Source organism: Pinus tabuliformis, chromosome 1_1 (assembly GCF_031772625.1).
Source record: "Pinus tabuliformis cultivar Carrire ecotype Pingquan chromosome 1_1, CPIR1, whole genome shotgun sequence".
Taxonomy (NCBI): domain Eukaryota; kingdom Viridiplantae; phylum Streptophyta; class Pinopsida; order Pinales; family Pinaceae; genus Pinus; species Pinus tabuliformis.
This window is the reverse complement of record NC_142297.1, coordinates 941,245,306-941,270,584: the sequence shown is the minus strand read 5'-3', so window position 1 is coordinate 941,270,584 and position 25,279 is coordinate 941,245,306. Positions and strand designations below refer to the sequence as shown.

Sequence of the window (25,279 nt, the reverse complement as noted above, 5' to 3'; positions counted from 1 at the left end):
TATGAAATACCATCATAATTTATAACATTAGCATATATGTATCAAAGATATATCATGACATCACATAGTAAATGAACCACATGTCAATATACATTTTATTGTAACATCATAATCCCTATGGATATCATATCCATTATGAACATACAACATCATTATCATATCAAACTAAATGAATAAGAAACACATGTGCATCATTATCCTCATACCATCATATAATGAAACATCATCAATATGAGAGTCAACTCAATACTTATCAAATATAGAATAATACACTATAAACATTCTTATCATGATTCATTAGAAAAATCAATTTCGTTTGTTTGAACATCCATCTAGGATATATGTTCTCTCATTAGTACTGTTAGGGTCATGTTTTCATCAAGATACCAATCAATTTTCAATAATCATTTCTTGTTCTTTTTATTAATAAGTTAACCATTTACACCATAGGTATACTCATCTAAGTACATCGTTAAATTTCAAATGAGCCTCATCATCTTGAGCCTTAATCTCTCGTCATATATTCTTCTTTCTCCAAAGAAATTTTAGTGAAATTCGTTGTTAAGATATTACTGTTTGTACAATCATTTAAATCATTAATATCAAGTTAAAATTCCATGCAGATTATACATAGTTTTCTTATCCAAATAGCACACATACCCTTGGTCATCCTTATTTTAAGTCTTATGTCATGCTTAATCCACTTGCTTGAGGGTTTGTTGTCCCCCCTGGTGATCTATCCATCACTCACATAATTTTCATTGTTCATCTAAAAGATTTTCTTATCTCATCAAGTTCTCTCTTGATCTCTTTTATTGTAGATTCACTCATCTTCAAGTTGGACTAGGGATTCTTCGACTTTAATTATCACTTGTTAAATCTTTAGTTTAGAGTTTTCTAAATCTTTAGTTTAGAATTTGAAATGATTGGAACCACTACCACCATTATCATCCATGAAAGGTTTGGTATGCCTGCTGTCTTTGGAAATAACTTCTTCCAATACTAATGTTACACTAATAAGTTATTTTATATGAAGTAACAATAGATCATCATTCCACTTGGAGTGGCATCTATTCAAGTACACTTGATGGGTGTTCAGGTTGGCTCTTAGTAAGAGAGCACCCGGAATACCCTTTGAAGTGGGAGGTTGCAACACTAGGACTTCCTGGTAGGTCACCCATCCCAGTACTACATTAGCCCAAGCATGCTTAACTGCGGAGCTCTGATGGGATCCGGTGAATTAACGCTGGTATGATCGCACCCTTTATTAGCTGATTCTCACTTCTTTTGTCAATTTATGTGTAATCCTTCTCAAAGCCTCATTATAGGATTCCCAACTATATTTCTTCTTGGGCTTCATGCTCGGTGTTTTCTCATTAGTATACACATCATATTTCTTTCTCCAAAAGTTAAACAATCGTTATCCTTGAAACATTTTCCTATTTTATCACTTATCATTTGTCACCAAATAAAAGTGCTCACAACTTCATACCTCAATACTTCTAAATTATATAGCTCATCACTTTTATCGTTACCAATCATGTTGATAAATCCACTCATCTATATCCTTAAGATAACTTTCTTCTTGATAGAATCACTCCTTCACTTCCTCATACTGAATATTCATAGATATATTTTTATTTTCTCCAATAGTCTTAATTTCCTAATGCTTCATGTCTACTAACTTCAAAGATGAAAATATTATCAAATTGGCCTTTATTTCTCACTTTGAATCATCATGGTTTATTTTCCACCTCTGGTAAATGCATGAAATTGTTACACTTGGAAATGTTTTAATCACATAATTTATTTTCATCCAATTAATCATTTTTTATTATGGATTCACTTCTTAATCCAATGTTATCATACCTTTTAGAGCTCTTGAAAATGACCTGCATTATTATTCAACTTGATTAGATGATCGCCAATATTTCCTTTCTTATATGCATCATCCTTAAATCAAACTTATAGTGATTCTCATCATGTTCTTATGTGGAAATAATTATATGATTCCACAACCATTTCCCACCAAGTTTTTTTTCTCGAAGAATAGATTTAGAGTACCAAGTTATGGCTTTTAAAATCTTCCAAAAAATAGGCTACCTCTTCTTATTGATTTCTTACCCTTGTTGTCACACTTTCACTTAATGACCTAAGTATCTTTCTAGAACTCTTTTATGTTCATCTCATCGTTCCAAGTTGGTCAATGTTACAAGGTCTACCCTTCCTTACCTTAGGGGAACTATACTATTATATGTTTTTCCACATCTTGGTTAAATAATTATTGCCTTTTTTACTTCCTTAGGTTACCTTGGCTAGTTTTGCATATTATTGATTGTATAGCACTCATATCTAACACTCTCTTTTTAATGTCCATGTTAGGCCTCTACGTCTATACCATCATGAACTTAAGATACATCTTAGTTTTCTCATGCACACATCAACGCATGTCTACTAAGCTAAATCAAATATTTTCTTACTTCATTTATGAAAATTGGTTTTTTTATAGGGAAAATATCAAGGGTTCCTTCATAAGTTGATCTTGCTTATTTCCTCTCAATTTCTTCTAGTGTATATTGTGATCGTGAGTTTATGCCCTCTTTCTAGGTCTATGAAAGCCATGCCTGCCTTCATGGTATGAGCAACCTGAGGGGCATAGTCTATCATATCCTTTCTATCCATAATTTACTCAAAATTATATTCCAACTTATAATTCTTCCACGTTTTTTCAAAGCTCCCTTCATCATGTATATCATGGTTTGTTCAAATAGCCTCTCTAAAAAAAATTTCATACCCAAATGCCTCATCTATGACTAAATGTATGCTTCAAATTAAGACACGCTTGAGTAAATTTACCTCTGCATTAGTTATTCTATGACATGCATGCATATATTTTTGAATGGAAAATAAATTCATAAATTTTCATTTAAGAAAATTGATGTAAACAATATATATATTTATTGCTTAATATGAATCAAATCATTAATTATATTAAAAAATAAAATATTATAATAAGCAAAGTTAAAAACTATTAATTTCCATTTCATATGGAAAGAAATTTGACAAAATGATTTATACCCAATAAATATTAATATAAATAAAATATTAATATCTCAACAATCACATAAAGAAAAATGCTAATTTAAAAAAAAAATATTAATAATTTAACTTCAGCCACCACATTTTACAACTGTAATTTATCTTTGCGAAAAGAGAACCTACTTACATTAATAACTAAAATTGTGCTAAAGTAATTAAGCTAATGAGTATAACCTCTACTCTAAACACCCTCTTACTCTAACCACTCTCTTCCCAACAAAGAAAATATTCCCACCTTATTTGCGTTATTCCAGTTCTCATATAAATGGGTTACAATCATATGTTGAAGGAAATATGACTTAGTTCCTACATATGGCTATTTTATATCCAATAATATTTTTTATTTTTATTTTGTATTCATAAAATATGATCACCACATAGGTGAAGAAATACAAAATCTAGATTTTCATTGATATTTAAATATAATTCAAAATCAGATATACTTCTATCCATCACTTATATATACTAAATAAATAAATAGTGGAATGTAAGATATGAAATTCTTATTTAAAACCCCCTGACCCTTAGTATAGATTATTTAAAAATTAAAATTCTTGGTCAAGACATTTGTAAGAAATCAGAGAATAAAGAGAGAGAATTTATGTTGATTTTAACAACTGTATAATCTAGTATTAGAATAAATGATGCTGGCATCTCTTTAATTGGAAAGGAGGTGAAAAATGAATTCAAAGCTTTTAAATCAGTAAACCCCAGATCATGAATCAATTATGTGAGAAAAGTGAGAAAGAATTCCAGAAGTATCGAGCATATTCAAAAACTAGCTTCGAAATATAGAATGACAGCAAAAGATAATGGCAATAATTAAAATTATCAATTGAATATATGGAAAAAATTATGACCTATTAGAAGTTTGGAATCAAGCCACTTCTAAAGTATGATTAATAATGCAAAATTTAAAATGTTAACCCGATAGTGTTCTAGTTACTCGTGTGATTACTCATGAACATAACTCGAGTTCAAGTAGCTGCGAGGTGAAGATGAGGGATGGATAGGAAGATATTTTTGGGTACTATGTAAAGTATGAGTGTAAATGGGAGGTTGCATGATTGTTTTATTTTTATTTTTATTTATCGAATTTCTCTCTCATGCATAATCTATGCCGTCTTTTACTTGACTCAAGTCTAATTCAACGTTGACTCAGTTGATTCAAGTCCAATTCAACGAGATATAATGAATTGGATTATATTATTGTTATGTATGCATGCAGTTGACTCAGTTGATTCAAGTCCAATTCAACGAGATATAATGAATTGGATTATATTATTGTTATGTATGCATGCATGAATACTAGGTAGGTTCTTTTTTCATACAACCAAAATTTGTTCAAGGAGTAATGTACAAAAATTTGTTGAAGTTCTACTATGGCTAGCCGGTCTGAAGCTTTGGACCATGGAAAACCGCCTAAATATTTAATTAATATTTAATTAATTTATCATGTGTAAGATTTATTTTTAATAGAATTATTTTAATTATTTATTTAAATTAATAATAAAAAATTAAGATTATGTATCCATGCATAGTACAATTGTTTGCAATTAAAGATTTTCTAGGGTTATAATAATTTAAATTAATACTTTTTTTTTTTTTATTATCATAAGCAAAATAATTGGAAAAATTAATTTAGTATTTTTTTCAAAAATTTTACTTAGAGGTCACACAGAGTTGAAACCTTGCTCTGATACTATATGTAACAACCCTGATTTTAAAATATACAATTAATTAGATCAATTATGCGATTTACATTCAACACACTTCTATTCAACTAATTAGCATAAAATTTTTGAGAAGTAGAAGTAAAGGCAACTTACCTGTAGCGATGATATTCCTTGTAATTTCAGAGTGGAACGCTATTTTAATCTCGCTAACCGCAACAAAGCTTTGGGGATGACTCTCCACCCAACCGTAGGCTCAGTTGCACATAATATTTCTACCACTAGTCACCCCCGAACCCTCAATCAACGTACTACTACCAGGGAATCCTTTGTCTCACAACACTTTTCTCCCAAGAGAATGAATGATGGAATGGTGGATTTGCACTTGCATTTTCTAATGAAATTGGTGAAATGTGGTTTATTTTTGTAGTTGATGAGAGTCCTTGGTGAAGATTATTTTCTTGTCCAATTTGTGCATGATGATAGTTATGGTCTGTCTATTTTTTTGTATTGGTTAAAAGTTGTAAACAATTCTTTCAATGTCTTTTGTTATAGTTTGTAGGCAACCTTGTGGTTAGATTAAAAAGTTATAATAAGCAATTCATGTCATTAAGAAATTCCATATGTTAAGAAGAAGCAAAGGAATGATGACATTTTTTTTTTATGCTCCCTATAGCATGCATGAAAATTGTAATAAAGGCGATAATGAAATTATGGTAACATTTGGTTATAGAAGTAATAACTCCATGAATATTTGTATGATGGGAATTGGATGACTTTGCGAGTAGATGCAAGGAAAATTCCTTGGAGATTTAAAAGTGTCTAAATTGGAAGTTGGGAATACTTGTAATCGATGAGAATGCCAAGTGATAAACTTAGACGAAAATGATGATTAATTGTTGGAAAATGATATAGACTATGTAGACTAATATTAAACACCAAACATGAAGCCTAGGAAAAAGAATTATATAATGAAACCTTGAGAGGGACTACACATAAATTGATAAGAGAAGTGAAAATCAATTAATAGAGGGTGTATTGGATTCATGATACTGAGGCTTTTGTATAAGAATGTATCAAGTTTGTACCATGGGAAATGGAAGGAGTTACCAAGCACACCAAGCATATGAAACCTTTTGTGGATGATAAGGATAATAGTGGCTTCAGGCTTCAAATGATTAACTAAAGATGAATATAATGAGACAGTAAGGCAAAGGTGTAAATTGATGTAAAATCCAATATTAATAAATGAAGGAAGGTTGTAAGGCTAGTAATATCTTAATAATTAATTTCACTAAATCTTATTTGAGGAAGGAAGAAAACATGACTAGAGATTAAAGTTCAAAGCTGATGAGGCTCATAATGTACTTAAATGACTATACCAACTGAGTGAATTGTCAACTGCCTAGTTGAAAGAAGTGAAAATGAATATTGGAAAGCAATTGGTATCTTGATGAAAACATGACAATAATAGTACTCATGAGATAACATAGATTTTAGAGGGATGTTGAATAATCTTAATTCATAGTCAATATTCATTATTTATATAAGTAAATGAAATCAATTCATGATAATAATGCTTAAAGTGCATTGTTGTTCTATATTTGATAAGTATTGATATGATTCTCATATTAATGATGTTTCATAATGAGATGGTATGTGGTAAACAAATATAGTTTAGATGAGAGGGTAAAGATTTATATGTGGTTCTTATTTATTTATTTATCATGATAATGGCATTGAATGCTCATGATGAATATGATATGCAGAGGGATTATGATGTTATATTGTGGTATATTGACATGTGGTTCATTTTATTATATGATATGTCTTTGATGTTCATATGTTGATGTTGTAACTTAGAAGGATATTTTGATGTGAAGCATGTGGTAATTGTATGAAGATTTATGACATGCAAAATTTTGTGATAACAATGATGTTTATGTTCTCATGATGTCATGCAAGACTTGGCATGTGGATTATTTTCTATGATACTATGGTGTTATAGCTAATGCATTGGATGTATGTTGAGATGTGGTGATTGACAAGAAATCTACAAATGGGCCGAGAGGGCTGGTTTATTTGATGATTTCATAGGAGCCCATACCTGCGAGGGAGAATATGTAACACCATATGGGCTGGGGACATACTCAATCAACACTACTTATGCCAGTGGTTCCTTTGTCTTGTATAGCTCTTGATGGATAGCTCTTGAGGGGCTATGGGACCATATTGAGGAGGCCAAGTGCCTGATATTGTAGGCTAGATGCCTAGTATTGGATTGGGATGCCGAAGTCTGGTGGGGGTGTAAGGACTTCGAGGCCTGGGGTTGTGCGCCTTAGTAGTTGTGGAGGGAGTGGGCCAGCCTTGCGAGATGCCCGGAGTCATTGAGTACTAGTGGGCCCCAGTATTGCAACAATAATGCTACAACTCCTGGAACTCCCTTCTTTAATTTTATCAACCTGGTTGTTCGTAACAAACTTGGAAGCGATGGTGCTATATGCATAAGTACTAGCTCTTGCCGCGACTGTCACTTGATCAGCTGCCACAAGTCTGCTAGGAGCTTAAGCCAACTTCTATGAGCTCTTAGAAGAAGATTTTAACTATGATGGATGAAAGCTAACTCAAAAGAGGCTAGTCTACTTGCAGAAAGAAGTTGAAAGCTGAAAGGAAATGCAAACCCTAGTTTTACTGACTAACCCTATTGGTGCAAGTAAAAGGGTGAAAGCTACAGAAATGGATGCCATTGATTTTTAGAAAGGTAAAAGGCATGTGTATAAGCTACCTTTGAAGTGAAATCTAAAAAAAACATCTTTTTGTATTTTTGAGCAAGTTGTTAGAATTATTATGCATGTACTTTAACTGTTTTTGACTATGCAGAGGGTGATTGGCAAAAGGAAATGCTTGCAGGAGGTTGGGAAGGTGAGAAGAGGGCCTAAGGGGTCCTTAGCACCCTTCCAGAGAGTTTCACAGTGATCGGATCTTAAGAAACCACTTTCATGAGCTTCTACAGGAAGTTTGCAGGGGTTCTACAGGATGTACTATAGCTTCTACAGGATGTTTCTACAGGAAGAGCTGAGAGAGGATTTTTGAGGGTTTATGGAGGAAAAACCGGTGGGAAAGTGGAAATGGAGGTTGGATGAGGTTGTGAAGAGGTCTAGGACCTGGTGCATGAGGTTGAGGAGTGATTAAGGCGATTGGGTTTGTTCGAAGATAGATGGAGCAATGATGCACAAGAATGTAGAAATTAGGGCAAAGTGAGAGAATGTGGCAAATGAGAGGCAAGAATTTGAGTTAGAAGATGAAGCAGGTTGCATTGATGGAGTAAGGGTAGGCAAAGAGATATCACAGGTGTTATGCATGTTATTTTCCAAAACTAATCAACAAAGAGTAAGAAAACCAAAGATCTAGCTATTTTGACCTAATTTGACATAGAAACCATAAGCATGATGAACAAAAATTTATTGGTAGCAAATCATGTAAGATAACTATGAAAGCTAAGCAAGAACAGATTCTAAGCATGCAAATACAATTGGTATCAACTTTCCTAACTAAAAATCTAACACTAGCAATTGCATGAAGAAGCAAGAACAATGTTTTTATGGCAGCAAAGACACCTTGGTCTCAGCTCATGGTCCCAAGGAGGGAGAGGTGAGATCAAGGGCTGCTTGATGGCCTTTTCTGAAGATATTTTCCTTTACCAAATTGTCAAATCAACCTAAAGCATGAAAAGTTATTTCAATCATAAAAAACGACCTAAGTAACTGATCCGGATTTAAACAGGAACGCAACAAATTACAGAGGTAACCATATACACAAAGATGCAGCGGAAATAATACTTCATTTCATTAATGGAAAATACTGAAATATGCTTACAAACAGAAATGGCAATAAACTAGCTAGGGCGATGGTAGCTTATCTCTGAGAAGAGATGTGATGGCTACATGCCTCTGAACTGTGTTACAATGAGGCTCGAAGGCCTATTTATTGTTGAGAAACAATGGAAAAACCCTTAACATTCCAAAACCTAACCCTAGGAGATGAAACGCCAAACTGTGGGCCCCGTTTGGGGGTAAGTTGGTACATCAACTTCCCGGGGTCATAACTTTGGCATATGATCTCCGTTTGACGCGTACAATAGCTCATTATCCGGGGGCAACACGAGTCCATGGAATGGACTCGTGTTGCCCCCGGATTCCCCAAAAAACGTCGTTTAGGGCCTCAAAACAGCTCCGGAAGTTCAGGACCCGAAAAACTGCTAAAAATAGTAAGTTGTGCTACAATTAAGGAAACTGAAAATGCTGAGAAAGACAATGGTGGGGGTCCAGGTGGACTTGGCAGGTGGCCACCAATATCCACCTGGATCATTCCTCCCCCCTTAGGAAGCAATGGTCCCCATTGCGTTGAGCTCCTCCATAAGATGAGGAAACTTTTGCTGAACTTGTTCCCTGGTGAGCCACTTGCCCTCCTGAAGGAGTTGGCCCGCTTTGACAACTCGATACAGTTGGATATTCTGTTGGCAAGTGTTCTTGATCTGTGTGTCCATGATCCGATCAGTTGCAGCTTGTTCCATGCAATCTGGATTTAATTCTGTGGGTTTGAGCTGTTCTGCAATGTCGGATGTGTCTAGCAATGGTGGAAAGTATGGCTGAAGGCGGTCCACATTAAATACTGGGTGCAGGCCAAGGAATGGGGGAATGCTGAGCTCAAATGCATTGTCTCCCATAGCCTTAGTAATGGTGTAAGGACCATATCGGAGTGGTCTCAATTTCCGATAGGCTCCAGTAAGGTGTTCCTTTTGCAAATGCAACCAGACTTTGTCGCCCACCTGAAACTTGTGTGGCACCCGATGTTGATCATGTCGCTGCTTGTACTTGGCATTTGATTTCTCAAGAATGTCATGGACCTGCTGGCGAATATGTTGGATGCGCTCAATGAAGCTGGTGGCCTTATCTGTTTCGGACTGGACATGAGCTGAATTCATGTGAGTAGCTGCAAGTGGCATGGCCACATCAATGGGGCATAGTGGCTGGAATCCCAAACCCACCTGAAAAGGGCTATGGCCAGTGGAGCTGTGAAGAGCTCGGTTGTAGCTGTGCTGAACGTAGGGGAGGCTCTCGTCCCATGTGCGTGGATGCTTTGAGTTATACATGCGCAGAATGTGCACAATCATCCTATTGACAACCTCTGTCTGGCCATCAGTTTGAGGATGGAAGGCTGTGGACTTCGTGAGTTTGGTGTCCAGCATTGACCAGAGACTGGACCAAAAGGTGCTGAGAAACCGACTGTCCCGATCTGAGATGATAGACTGTGGGATCCCAAAGTGCACCCACACTCGTTCAAAGAAGAGTTTAGCAGTGGCTTCTGCTGTGATATTCTTCTTGCAGGCCATCATAATGGCCATCTTTGAGAACCTGTCGACAACCACAAAAACACAGTCATTTCCATTCTTAGTGGAAGGAAGGCCTGACATGTAATCCATGGAGATGGATTCCCAAGGTCGACTAGGGGTAGGCAACGGGGTATAGAGGCCTTGCTTCTTAATGGTCGGTTTGGCAATGGCACAGGCAGTACATGATCAAATGTACTTCCCAACATCCTGTCGAAGATTCGGCCAATAGAAATAGTTTTGCAGTACTGCCATTGTTTTCTCGACCTCGAAATGCCTAGCAGCCCGACTGTAGTGTGCTTCCCAAATCATCTTGGCACGCTCGCTTGAAGGAACACAGAGGTGACCGAGGTGGCATAATAGGGCATCCTGGAGGTGAAAATCTGCAACCTGCCGACCCTCCAAGAGTGTCTGGTATGTGTGGCCGAATTCTGGGTCGCTTTTGTAGAGAAGTGGCCAATCAGAAGTCTCGTGCCCGCAAGAGTTGAGCACGGTGGTTAGCGCCATGATTGGTGGTCGACTGAGGCAATCTGCAACATTATTGGTGCTGCCCTTTTTATACTTGATATTCAAGTGAAACTGTTGCAGGTATGTAGACCACTTCTGATGGCGATCATTCTGCAATTTCCCTTGGGTCTATATGAACTGCAGAGGTCGGTGGTCTGTGTGGATGACCGTTTCCTTCCCCAAAATGTAATGTTTCCATTGTCGGCAGGCCTGTACAATGGAATACATCTCTTTGTCATAAGTGGGGTACTTCCGGACTGTGTCTGAAAGTGTTTCACTGTGATATGCCACTGGATGTCCATGTTGAGTAAGGACTGCCCCAATAGCATAGTCAGAGGCATCTGTCTCGACCTCAAATGGTTGTTGTAAATCTGGTAACGCGAGCACTGGTGCCGTGCAAAGGCGATCCTTCAACTCCCTGAATGCCTTCTGTTGAGATTCAGACCAAAAGAATTTTGCTTTCGCCCCGCCCTTGGTGACTTGACTCAAGGGCCAAGAAATATGAGAAAATCCCAACACAAACCTGCGGTAGAAGTTGGCAAGACCTAGAAAGCTGCGGAGCTCTGTTAGAGTGGTTGGAGAGGGCCAATCCCGAATGACTTGGACCTTGGCTAGATCGACATGCACCCCCTGTTCATCAATGATGTATCCCAGATACTGAACCTCGGTCATGCCAAAAGTGCATTTCTCCAAATTGGCACATAGCTTGTGTTGCCGCAGTGTTTGGAGAACCTGTCGGATGTGGTGGAGGTGCTCTTCCCAATTCTGGCTGAAGATCAGAATGTCATCCAAGTATACTACTACAAAGGAGTTGGTGAATGGCTGCAAGATGTCATCCATTAGCCTCATAAAGGTTGCAGGAGCATTCGTCAATCCGAAAGGCATGACCAACCATTCGAAGAGGCCCTCCTTGGATTTGAAGGCAGTCTTCCACACATCTGAGGGTTCAATTGGTACCTGGTGATATCCTGACTTCAGATCGATCTTGCTGAAATATTTCGCCCCCTTTAGTTGGTCTAGGAGGTCATCAATCCGCGGGATCGGGTACCTATTACGGACAGTGATCTTGTTCAGCGCCCGATAGTCAATACAGAGTCTCCATGTCCCATCCTTCTTCTGTACCAACACTATCGGGCTCCCACAGGGCGAAGAACTCGGACGGATGTGACCTTTCTGTAGGAGCTCCTGAATCTGCCTCTTGATTTCATTGTTCTCCAGAACGGAGCGCCGATAAATTGGTCCATTGGGTAGCGGTGCACCTGGGGTCAGATCGATGGAGTGCTTGACTTGACAGTGCAGAGGAACCCCTGCCGGGGAGGTGAAGATGTCTTCGTACTCCTCCACAATCTTGTCCATCTGTAGCTGCCGTGCAGAGGGACCCCGTTTGGAGGCCGCGGCCACTGTCTTCTTCTTCCCTTGAGGGCGTATCATCAGGAAAACAAATTTCCTGGTTTTGGAAATGATCTTACTGCATTGTTTTGCAGTAATCAAAGAGATGGCGGCAGGTGGTGCTACCTCTGGTATCCTGAACAACTTATTTCCCAATGTAATAATAACAGCACGGGGCCTTGATTCATACACAGCATGTCGCTTCCAAAAGTATGGTTGTCCTAGTAATACATCACAAACTTCAAGGGGAGCAATGTCACACAATACCTCATCCGTGAAGGGCTTGATGTTGTATGGAAGGCGACACTGCTGGCTCACGCGAAGATCTCGCCCTTGGTGAAGCCACCCAATGGTGTATGGTTGTGGATGTGCTGTGGTCGGTAAGCCCAACCGCTTCACGACCTCTGCCGAAATGAGGTTCTTTTGACTCCCGCTATCAACAATGAACTGTATCGGGGAGCCCTTTACCCACATCTGGGAGTGGAAGAGACGCTCCTCCTCCTCTGGGTCTTCGGGTTCATTTTTCTGGATCTTTGCGGTAGCAACAGTGGCGCTGGGATCCGCATCAATGATATGCTTCCCTTTTTCATACCCCTTATCGGGTTTTGACTCAGAGTCGGAACATGCATCTGATTCTGAAACCTTTAGCTCAGCCACCAGTGACTGCTTGGCCCGACACTCACTTGTGTTGTGAGTGGAGCTCTTATGGAACTCGCACCATTTTCCAATGTCCTTTCTCGGCTTCGCGGCGTTGCTCTTTGCTTGCAGCTTCAGCTGGTTGTCTTGGGCTGTCCCGCCTTGGCTTTGTCCTTTGTTCTGTGGTTTAGGGGCACCTTTCCCCTGCTTTGGATTCGCAGATCCAAAGTCTCGCTTCTTTTGTTTAAACTTCTGCTCGACCTTGACGGCATACCGGTATGCTGCGCCGAGCGAGGGGATGTTTAGGAACTGTATTTCTTCCTGGATGTACTTGTGCCGGCAGCCACGGTATTTGAGTATCAAATGTTGCTCCGAATCCTTGATACCCAACTTTGTGCGAAGGGTATGGAAAAGATTGGTGAACTCCGGCACGTCTTGGTCCCTTCCCTGCCGCAGCGTGGTCCACTTTATGTATTCATCCTCATAGCTTCCGACAGGGTAGTACTGCTCCTTGATGGCATCCCGGAATGAATCCCAGGTGGGTGCGGCTGAAAATAGTGAGCCAGTACTTTCATCCTTCTGCTCGCAGTAGGTTTCCCACCAGTCCTTGACGTGGGGGGCTGCTTTGAGAAGAGCAAAAACAATCTTTTCCCGACTCGAAAATTCATGAACAGAAAAATAACCCTCTAGCAGATTTAACCATTTATCTACGACATCGGCATCTATCTGACCCTCGAATATGGGGATTTCAAAATTAACTTGTACCTTAAAGGGTGTGGCGTTTCCAGAGGAGCTGCTGGAAGCCGATGCGCCGCTTCTGGGTAGCCGCTGAAGGATCTGCGCAAAGCTGTCCATCATCGCGTTCCGTTGTCGCTCGAGCGGTTCTTCGAGCAAGATTTTGATGGGATCTCCTGCCCCCTCGTCTTTCTTCTCGTCCGCCATGGGAGGCCGTCGGGATTTGCGAGGCTGGTCTTGCAAAGGTTCAACCAGTTCAAGCCCTAACTCCTTATATCCCGACCTTGTTGGGGACATGCAAAGAAAAACAGAGAAAAAGCAGACCGCTCTGATACCACTGATCCGGATTTAAATAGGAACGCAACAAATTACAGAGGTAACCATATACACAAAGATGCAGTGGAAATAATACTTCATTTCATTAATGGAAAATACTGAAATATGCTTACAAACAGAAATGTCAATAAACTAGCTAGGGCGATGGTAGCTTATCTCTGAGAAGAGATGTGATGGCTACATGCCTCTGAACTGTGTTACAATGAGGCTCGAAGGCCTATTTATTGTTGAGAAACAATGGAAAAACCCTTAACATTCCAAAACCTAACCCTAGGAGATGAAACGCCAAACTGTGGGCCCCGTTTGGGGGTAAGTTGGTACATCAACTTCCCGGGGTCGTAACTTTGGCATATGATCTCCGTTTGACGTGTACAATAGCTCATTAGAAAGATCTATCCGAGCACTATCATTGTTGGAACGGGCAACACCAGTCCATTCCATGGACTCATGTTGCCCCCGGATTCCCCAAAAAACGTCGTTTAGGGCCTCAAAACGGCTCCGGAAGTTCAGGACCCGAAAAACTGCTAAAAATAGTAAGTTGTGCTACAATTAAGGAAACTGAAAATGCTGAGAAAGACAATGGTGGGGGTCCAGGTGGACTTGGCAGGTGGCCACCAATATCCACCTGGATCAGTAACAAAGCAATATTTTAATCTAAATAACAAATTTTATTCTAAGAATGCAACAAAGACACATCAAAGTACACAAAGGAGGTACTGGGCACTTGAGTTGGGCCCAACCCCAAGAGCTACATCCTCCTAAGGAAGATTAGAGCTGGATTCATCTTTATTGAGCAAGAAATAATAGTTACATCCCAAAAACTGTCCACAAGAAAAAGCTTGAAAATGTGCTGAAATGCAGAGCTAACCTACTGCCTAAAAATGACTAAAATCGAATTTCCAACTAGATAACTGATCTGAGGCCCTAGGCCTTCTTATTTATACAAATTGAGGACCCCAACAACCCTCCTAAACTTTAGGAACTCAGCTGCCAAAACTTGCAATTAACAACAACTTTACTAGCCCTTGCTCTGCTGCCCTTATGATAATCGATGTGGTGGCCCTTGAACTCCAAGATGGTGGTGGAGAATTCGAGGTAAGAGCTCATAAATGAAGGGGACACCTTCCTACAAATCCTCTCCACGAATTTGGCTGCCAAGTGCTCATTTAAACCTTTGATTTTGTCTCCAAATTGACCAAAAAGACTGCATAAAGCACACATTAGACTTGTTGGCATAATGACTAACCCAATTCACTCTATTAGCATAAATATAATAAAAAACATGCAATAAAATAATGATAATGGTGGATTAAGTCAAATTAGGAGGCTGAATGAGCCCATATAATTACTCATTTTTGGGGCTCATCATCACCCCCCTACTGAAAGTGTTGCTCATCCTATGAGCAACTAATCTATCTCTTCATATTTGATGGCCTTGGTGGCCTCCTTATCATCCCAAGCTTCTGATGTAGTCTACTCATGTGTGCCATAAAATTCTGCCTTCTTGTCCATGTCCTTCCACTACTTGTGCTCTTCTTCTTCTATAGCTGTTTTGTTAGCGCCTCAACCTCAACCTGCAGCTTGTCCTCTTCTTGCTATCCAATAGATGCTTCCTTTCCTGATGGAGGTCCCTCTTGCTGCTGTTGTATCCTCATTTCAACATCAGGTTGTGTATCTTCCCTTGGCTGCTATTCCTCTACCATTTCCTAACCTGCGAGGGAACCTGCCTATAGTTGCTGCTCTTCAGAAATATGTGTTATGTCTGCCCTTTTGAGTTTCCTGTAGAGAATTCTCAGCTTCCTGTAGAACTGTCCTTGAGTCAACTGTTTCAGTCTGCTTGGCTGGATGTTTCTTTCCTTTTAGTTTCTGTGTGGTTGCCTTGGCTGTGCCCTCCTTTATTTGGACTTTTTCAGTCCTCTCTGCTCTAATCTGCAATCGTTTTTCCCTGGGTGTTTGTGCCGTTGTTCCTCCTGCTGTTTTAGGCTCAGCAATCTGGCCCTTTCTCCCTTTTTCTTGCTGTCCTTTTTGTGCTTGCCTGTCCCGTGTTCCTTTATCACTGGTTTTCTCTCCTTCTCCAGTGTGTTCTCCTTCTTCACTGCTGGATGAGGTGAATTCTTCGGCCAAAATTCCAATATCGTCATCCCGGGACATGTTTCGGAAAATTTCCCAAGAGAGGGGGACGATGTAGGTGTGTAGGGCGTCTTCCACTAATAGTTTGATGAGCCCATGATGGGCTAACTGATCTGGTGTCCCTTCCTTCAATTTCATACCACATTCAATTAGTGACTGGAGAAGAAAATAGGGGATGCTCAACTTATTTTTTGGAGGTAAATCAATTCCATGTCTTAGTTCAGACAACAACCTGAAATGATAGCCATAGATAATGCTAAACCGCCCCTCACATGTGATTCAGGTTGCAGGGACATTAAAAATTCCTCCGTTATCTCATCGTCATGACCCTGAATTTTGTCACAAAAGGACATCCAATTGGCACGGGTGAAGAGGTTCACCACCTCAGGATGCTCGTGCAGCTTACTGGGATCCGAGGGTTCTTTCCTGATAAACCCCCCTGGCATGGTGAGAGTGCTCTGTTTTATGCTCTGATCAGAAAAGGGAATGTTGTTTATGGTTTCCTCCCTTGAACTTCAAGAAGGGATCTCTCGGGTGTTCAAATTTTAATTAGCACCAATTCCCTGGTTTTAAGGTTGTTGCTGCCCAAAACTCGGTTGTCCGTTTATGAAAGGAAAAATTGGGTTTCCACAGACAGAGTACAGAGCTCAATTTTTATCCCCAGCATACATACAACCATGTAAATTCAAATTCTTCATACACAGGCTAGCTCTCACAGTTGCGTATCTTCCCTACAGGAGAATTTTTTAAAATAGGAAACGTGGAGGAGAACTTTGACGCAGAAACAACTGAGAAATTTCGTGCAATACACAAGCAAACTGCTATTTCCAACTCACAGGCTGATTTTTCTCTGATTCCCCAATTAAGACAGTTCAATTCACCACCTTTTCGAAACATACCATGCATGGAAGAGTGTTTTGAGCCTACCTCTCTTGGAACTCCAAATTCGACGAAGCAAAATCCCAGATTTTCTTTCTGCACGGCTGTTTCTGCCTTTCCTGTAGAAGCCTTCCTGTAGACGGCTCTCATTTCCTGTAGAATGAAACTGCGCTTCATGTAGAGCTCGATAAGCAGGAGGGTTTTGAAAAAAATGACTGAGAAAGATTGGTTCGTTGCTATGGATGTGGTATGGAGCTTGTTGCAGCTGCAGGGACGATGATAAAATGGAAACAATGGTGGTGAGAGTTCGATTGGCTATTTATAGAGACTTCTGTTGATGGAGGGTGAGCTGGCCAAGTGCATGTTGGCCCCATGCAGACCGTTTAAACAGCCACCACTAATCACGTCCATCATGTTCACCAGATTGTTTGTTCTCTGCCTGTAATCACGTCCATCAATCACGCTGGAGTTTTACTACCTGTTTTCAGTTTTCTTCCTGAGATGGCTGAACACACGTGTCATATTCACCCACTGAGCGCTGTTTGAACTGGATGAGGGTGGCCAGTTAGCTGGCCACCGATTTTTTTAATCACAACCATCTCATTGTTCACGCAGTTCTCAAATTACATTCATGCAATAGAGGAACGAGTTTAGTCACGTACCTGGAAGTTGAATGCATTTGATGTGAGGTGCTGTGGCCTTTCCTTCTACTGCATGCCTTTGTTTCTATGGTTTCATGCTGGCTTGGTTGCTGATTCATGGTGATTTTCTTGTGCAGGTATCCTTTGGCTAGACCTACGTTGTAGGAGCCTGCTTCAATGTTCAAATTTGCACCCTTAGGCTGTTGACGCTGAATTTTTATAGGACAACAACTTGTTTTCTTCATTGCTCCCAAAGGATAGATCGGATTGACCTGAAACTTTCCGAGCATGCTTCTATCATTGTTATGGACCTCCCATAGAAAAATTGTGGTCAATGGATGCACAGATATCGAGAAAAACTGAAAATGGCTGAAGATTACAGGGATCAATTTCTCGGAAACCGTGCATCAGAATCGGCTAAAACTGCTTGGGTAGGTTACTATCACCCATATGCATCTCCCCATGAAATAGGTTTTGAAATGGATGCATGGATATGGAGAAAATGCAAAAATGGATGACGGTGATGGAGGCGGATTTCTTGGAAGCTATGCACTGGAATTGGTTGAAATTGTTCAGGCATGTTGCCATCGTCCCTATACAACTCCCCCTGTAATAGTTTTGTAAATGGATGCATGGTTTTCAAGTTAGGGAAAAAACAAATTTCAGCACTATGTATTTTTGCTTCCAAGCATTCTGCAGTTTTTTGCATGGTAAGAAAAAATGAGCTTGGGCTGTGATGCAGGCATGGAAATGATGGAGGAGAGGTTTGAGGATTGTAGGAGGACTTATGAACCCTTTAGGAAGCTATCATGTTCGCCAAACTCCCTTTTTGAAATCCATTTCTAGCTTCCTGTAATTTCTACAGGAACTTCCTGTAGAACATAGCTTTTAGGAAAGAAGCACAATGAGATGGAAAAAAATAATGGAGAAGGGTGAGGGATGGAAATATAGATGTGTGCAGGCCTCATGGACATATTCCCAGCCTTCAGGTCCTCTTCGGAGATCAATTTTGGCTTGTTTGTAGGCTTCCTATAGAAGACATATAACTTCCTGTAGAAGACTCAGAACTTCCTTTGTCTTTGTTTCGAGCGATCCTCCTAACCTGCAATGTCCTTGCTGCAACCTGCAATTATTCAATGGAAAATAGGTTTATTTTTAGTTTTATTTTTCTCTTTTTTGAAAACAACTAGGGCACGTCATGGAGGTTTTCACCCTAATTGCCTGCCCTGGGCGCCTCCAAGGGAGGTTTTCACCTAAGGATCTTATTCTCTTTTTATTTTATCTTCTTTCCTCTGAGGAGGTTTTCAATCAATGAGCCAATCTAAGGCACCTCCGAGGAGGTTTTCACCTTGGATTTTTATTTTCCTCTTATTTTCATTTTTTTCTTTTTCTTTTTTATTTTTTCCTACCCTACCCTACTTGAAAGACAAAATCATTTTCAAGTATAAGAATAATTCCAATGGAGCCATGTGCACATCAAGATTAGAGACAAAAGGATGTGGAGGCTTGAAATGCATGCTTCGACAGGGATCCGGATTTCAGAGACCAAATGATTTGATTTTGAAGGGATCAAGCATAGCTTAGGAAGAGAGTACTGCTGCAACTTAGTGACCATCCGAAACCATATCTCAATATAGATCTGATATCCTTGGTCCTTTTGCTGATCTGGATCATGTTTCATGTCACTTTCTACCATGACCTTCTCATCTTCCTCTTTTTGCTGATTTTTCTCTTGAATACATGGAAGATTTCATGGTAACCATGAGGGAGCTTTCTCGAGCTCTGATTCTGATCTCTTCTCTTCATCAAGTGCAGCCCCTGGTTGTTTGATCTCCTCTTTTGAATCTTCTTTTGCTGGATGTGATCCTTCAATGTTGTCAATATAATCTCTTTTTTGCAATAATCTTTCCGAGCTATGGTGAATATCGTTGAGCTCAAGAGGAGTCGTTCGGACATGATGTGCCTTAGCTTTGCAATTGGGTTGAGCTATTCCAATGTGCGGGTTTGGAAATGGTGGTACGGGTAGTTGAGTGGGGGTGTATATTTGAGATGGATGTGGATGGGGTTGTGGTTGGGCAGGTGGTGGAGGCAAAGAAGCGGGAGGAGAGTTGTACTGGGGCCTCCACCCCTGATGAGGTGCATTCCATTGAGGTTGTGGCTGAGCATAGGGGTGAAATGGATGAGTAGCTGGTTGAGCATGATATTGAGATGGATACGACCAAGGAGGGGGTGTGGACCAGGAAGGATGAGTAGGGGGACCCCAAGAAGGCATGGAAGTGGCTTGATAGGAGTTGTAATAGGTCTGAGATGTCCCTTTCATTCCCTCCTGGTAAGGTATGGGTCCATGTGGCCTCCTTTGGTTCATGAAATAGAGTGGTTTAGTGACTCCTTTGGCCCTTTGATATGTAACTTTAAGTCCAGGCAAGGAAGGGCACTGATTCGTAGGATGGTCTTCTTCACAGACAAAACACACTTCTATGGAGTGCAATGGACATTCGCCCCTAGGGTTCTTTCTAGTGCACCTGGGACAAAAGATGGCCAAAGCCCTCTCAGCTTTCTCTTGCTTCTTTTGGATCCGCAAGGTATCCATTTGCATGGTAAGAAATTGCCTCATCTCGCTCTTGAAATCCTCCATCTGATTTGCAAATTCATTTTTGGATAAGGTACTGCTCTCAACATTTCTGTTTGCAGCCATTTGCTCCAGAGGAACATTTTCTTCTTCTTCTCCCCTATAGGTTCTTCAAATATGTCTCGTTGTCCACCTAGGGGTTCTTTTTAATCACAGCCATCGAAGAAGAGAGAATGTTGGTTGTGTGAAGCAATGGGGGTGTTGTTCAAACATTTTTCTGACTTATCTCTACTCCTACAAGGCATGAAATGAAATCTTTTTCGTTGATTTTTTTTTTTCATTTATTTATTTATTTATTTATTATTATTATTATATTTTTTAATTTTATTTTTTATTTAATTTTTATTTAATTTAATTTAATTTATTTAATTAATTAATTTATTTTCTTGCTTGTACCTGCAAAACTAAAATAGATTGAATTGCAACTAACTAAAATCTATCTTGCTGAAATGAAAATGTGGAATTGAAATGAAAGCGGGAAAGAACTAATCTATTTTACTGAAATGAAATTGCAGGAATGAAATGCTAGGCTACGCTTACAGAATTGAAATGCTATTCTATGCTTGCATAATTGAAATTGCGGAATTGAAATGCTAATCTATGAAAAAGGGAAATGTCTAATCTACTTTTGCGGAAATGAAATTGCAGAATGGAAATGAAACAATCTACTCTACGCTTGTTGAAATAAACTACTTAGCAGAAGGTTGTAGTAGAAAATAGAAGAAAAGCAGCAATCACCAATACTCTGATGCTTCCCCGGCAACGACGCCAAAAATACGGTGGGCCGCAGTATTGCAGCAATCATGTTGCAACTCCTAGAATTCCCTTATTTAATTTTATCAACCCGGTTGTTCGTAACAAACTTGGAAGCGACAGTGCTATATGCACAAGTACTAGCTCTTGCCGCGACTGCCACTTGATCAGCTGGCACAAGTCCGCCAGGAGCTTAAGCGAACTTCTATGAGCTCTTAGAAGAAGATTTTAACTGTGATGGATGGAAGCTAACTCAAAAGAGGCTAGTCTACTTCAGAAATAAGTTGAAAGCTGAAAGGAAATGCAAACCCTAACGAACCCTAGTTTTGCCGACTAACCCTACTGGTGCAAGTAAAAGGGTGAAAGCTACAAAAATGGATGTCATTGACTTTTAGAAAGGTAAAATGCATGTGTCTAAGCTACTTTTGAAGTGAAATCTGAAAAAAAAAAAAAAAAAAAAAAAAAAAAAAAAAAAAAAAAAAAATAAATAAAAAATAAAAAATAAAATAAAATAAAAGAAAATAAATAAATAAATAAATCTTTTTGTATTTTTGAGCAAGTTGTCAGAATTATTATGCATGTGCTTTAACTATTTTTGACTTTGCAGAGGGTTATTGGCGAAATGAAATGCTTGCAGGAGGTTGGGAAGGTGAGAAGAGGGCCTAAGGGGTCCCTAGCACCCTTCCAGAGAGTTTCACAGTGATCGGATCTCAAGAAACCGCTTTCGTGAGCTTCTACAGGAAGTCTATAGGGGTTCTACAGGATGTATTGTAGCTTCTACAGGATGTTTCTATAGGAAGAGTCGAGAGAGGATTTTTGAGGGTTTATGGAGGAAAAACCGGTGGGAAAGTGGAAATGGAGGTTAGATGAGGCTGTGAAGAGGTCTAGGCCCTGGTGCATGAGGCTGAGGAGTGATTAAGGCGATTGGGTTTGTTTGAAGATAGAGGGAGCAATGATGCACAAGAATATAGAAATTAGGGCAAAGTGAGAGAATGTGGCAAATGAGACGTAAGAATCTGAGTTAGAGGACGAAGCAGGTTGCATTGATGGAGTAAAGGTAGGCAAAGAGATATCACAGGTGTTCTGCACGTTATTTTCCAAAACTAATCAACAAAGACTAAGAAAACCAAAGATCTAGTTATTTTGACCTAATTTGACCTAGAAACCATAAGCATGATGAACATAAGTTTATTGGCAGCAAATCATGTAAGATAACTATGAAAGCTAAGCAAAAATAGATTCTAAGCATGCAAGTACAACTGGTATCAACTTTCCTAACTAAAAATCTAACACTAGCAATTGCATGAAGAAGCAAGAATAATGTTTTTATGGCAGCAAAGACACCTTGGTCTCAGCTCATGGTCCCAAGGAGGGAGAGGTGAGATCAAGGTCTACTTGATGGCCTTTTATGAAGATCTTTTCCTTTACCAAACTATCAAATCAACCTGAAGCATGAAAAGTTATTTCAATCATAAAAAACGACCTAAGTAACAAAGCAATATTTTAATCTAAATAACAGATTTTATTCTAAGAATGCAGCAAAGACACATCAAATTACACAAAGGAGGTACTGGGAACTTGAGTTGGGCCCAACCCCAAGAGCTACAGCCTCCTAAGGAAGATTAGAGCTGGATTCATCTTTATTGAGCAAGAAATAATAGTTACATCCCAAAAACTGTCCACAAGAAAAAGCTTGAAAATGTGTTGAAATGTAGAGCTAACCTATTGCCTAAAAATGACTAAAAAAATGAATAAAATCGAATTGCCAACTAGATAACTGAGCTGAGGCCCTAGGCTTTCTTATTTATACAAATTGAGGACCCCAACAGCCCTCCTAAACTTTAGGAACTCGGTTGCCAAAACTTGCAGTTAACAGCAACTTTACTAGCCCTTGCTCTGCTGCCCTTGTGATAATCGATGTGGTGGCCCTTGAACTCCGAGTTGTTGGTGGAGAATTCGAGGTAAGAGCTCATAAATGAAGGGGACATCTTCCTACAAATCCTCTCCACGAATTTGGCTGCCAAGTGCTCATTTAAACCTTTGATTTTGTCTCCAAATTAACCAAAAAGACTGCATAAAGCACACATTAGACTTGTTGGCATAATGACTAACCCAATTCACTCTATTAGCATAAATATAATAAAAAACATGCAATAAACTAATGATAATGGTGGATTAAGTCAAATTAGGAGGCTGAATGAGCCCATATAATTACTCATTTTTGGGGCTCATCAAGTACCATACTAGATGCTTGCCTTGGGGCAGATGAGGTCTGAGTTGGGCGGGAGCCTTAGGGCCAGCCTTGGATTAGGATACAGACCGGGGAGGCTTATGTTTGGTTCTGAAAGTGAGAAAAAGGACAGAGATTCCTTGAGATTTCCCAGGTGTTGTGAAAACTTTCGATATCTGCTGGTTATGCTAGTTCAGCAGAGGGTGTAGGGCAAACATGAAGTAATAAATAACTAAATAAATAAAATGTTAAATAATTCAATTTAACTTTGGAACGAAGTTCCTTAAAGAGAGGGAGTATGTAATGTCCCCTAATAATAATAAAAATAATAAATATTAAAATATAATATTAAAATATAAGAAAATAAATGATAAACAATAAATAAAAGATAATAATAGTAAATAAATAATAAATAAATAAGAAAATAGAATAATAATAAATAAATAAAATAATAAATAACAATACTAGAGTTCTAAATAAATATAAATATAAATAAACTATAAAAATAGTAAAAATAAGTAAAGTTAACAAAAAGTAAAATAAAATAAGAGAGAGTTAAATTAAGAGAACTATAAAAATAGTAAAAATAAGTAAAGTTATCAAAAAATAAAAAGGAATAAAATAGGAAAGAGTTATACTAAGAGAATTACTAAATTAAGTTAAACTTAAAATAAAGAAATAAAATTTGCATGTTGACACATGGAGTGTGTGCATGCGGTTCCCCTTCCAATGTTTGCTCTATTTAGTAGACGGTGAGGATGATGAGAGGCATTCCATAATCCATTCTCTTGGGAGAAAAGTGTTGTGAGACAAATAATTCCCTGGCAGTAGTACGTTGATTGAAGGCTTGGGGGTGGCCAGTTGTAGCAATTTTTTGTGCAACTGAGCCTATGGTTGGGTGGAGAGTCGTCCCCAAAACTTTGTTGCAGTTGGCAGGATTCAAATAGCATTCTACTCTAAAATCACAATTAAGGAATATCATCGCCACAGGTAAGTTGTCTCTGCTCATATTTCTGATTTTTTATGTTAAATAGTTGATAAATTGTGTGTTGATTATAAATCGCATAATTAATCTAATTAGTTGCATGTTTTAATTTTGGGGTTGTTACACATCCATTCTGCAGACCACTGTTGTATTAAGTTCGTAAGATCATCCTCAGTAACTATGTAAGGCAGAGGATGCCATGTTTTCGTTGTATCCTATCGTTCCTATATATAAATCCTATGAAAGTCTGCTTTAAAGATCACTACAAACTTGTATTGTTGGTACAAACTTGGTGACAGTCTAGGGTATTGATTTACCAACATGTGTAAATCCATGTGATACAAAACGAAGAATACTCTGTTCTCATGTGCTCGTGATGGCTACTTGGTATATCAGAGGGAGGCATACGAAGTAGCTTCGCATACATGTTCTTCTACCAGAGGAAACTGCGAATCCTCCAGCTCCTTCCATGCCAGAAATGTGATGATCAAGATCAACCATGTGTAATGGAAGGTTTTACCTTTCTCCTAAGCTTTGTGACAATCTTTGAGGAATTCCCTACATAGATATTTGGCCTAGTTGTACTTGACCCTGTTATTGCACTGAGCAACTAGGGAAGCAAATGTTGCAGGGACTTCATTAGCTCAACATTTACACATAATCTTCCCAGCTAAGATATGCACGATGAAGCATACTCCTTGGTCACTGGTGGAATTTATATCATAGACTCGCATTTTCTTGACCAAGACGAACTTATTCTTCATGTTTTGCATTATTATTTTGTCGTGATCTTTATCAACAAAATCTTCGATGGGGTCCCTTCCTTGGTAAGGCAACCTGGTAATCCATAATATCAACATTTCTTCAATGGCAATCCTCTTTCCCATCTAGAGGCATCCATCATGGACCAACACGAGAAATTTTCTTACGCATGCTATGTTAGGTGTGCTTTTGCCAAAGTGCAACATGTTTAACATGTTCAATAAGCCTGATCGCTCCAACCCTTGCATGCATTGATGTGGTTCCAATCTTGTTACTCCACTCAATGGGTAATGGGCCTAGTTAAGGTACTTGATTGGCGTGAAATGTAGGTATTTGGCTCGATTTTTGAAGTCAATATCCTCGAACTTCACTACATAATTTTTTTGAGAAATTCTCCTTCAAATAATACTATCTAGTAGCAATGGTGTAAATGTGCCATACTTGACTTCCTTTGAGTCTTTGTTTGGTTTAGCCTTAGGTTTCCTTAGTACTAAATATGGTGGCAA

The 25,279-nt window shown here is 39.1% G+C and overlaps 1 pseudogene; it reads right to left on the bottom strand.

Annotated features, from left to right (window-relative positions):
• Positions 1–1,144: 1,144 nt before the first annotated feature.
• On the bottom strand, positions 1,145–1,263 carry LOC149217574 (5S ribosomal RNA; annotated as a pseudogene).
• Between the last annotated feature and the right edge of the window lie 24,016 nt (positions 1,264–25,279).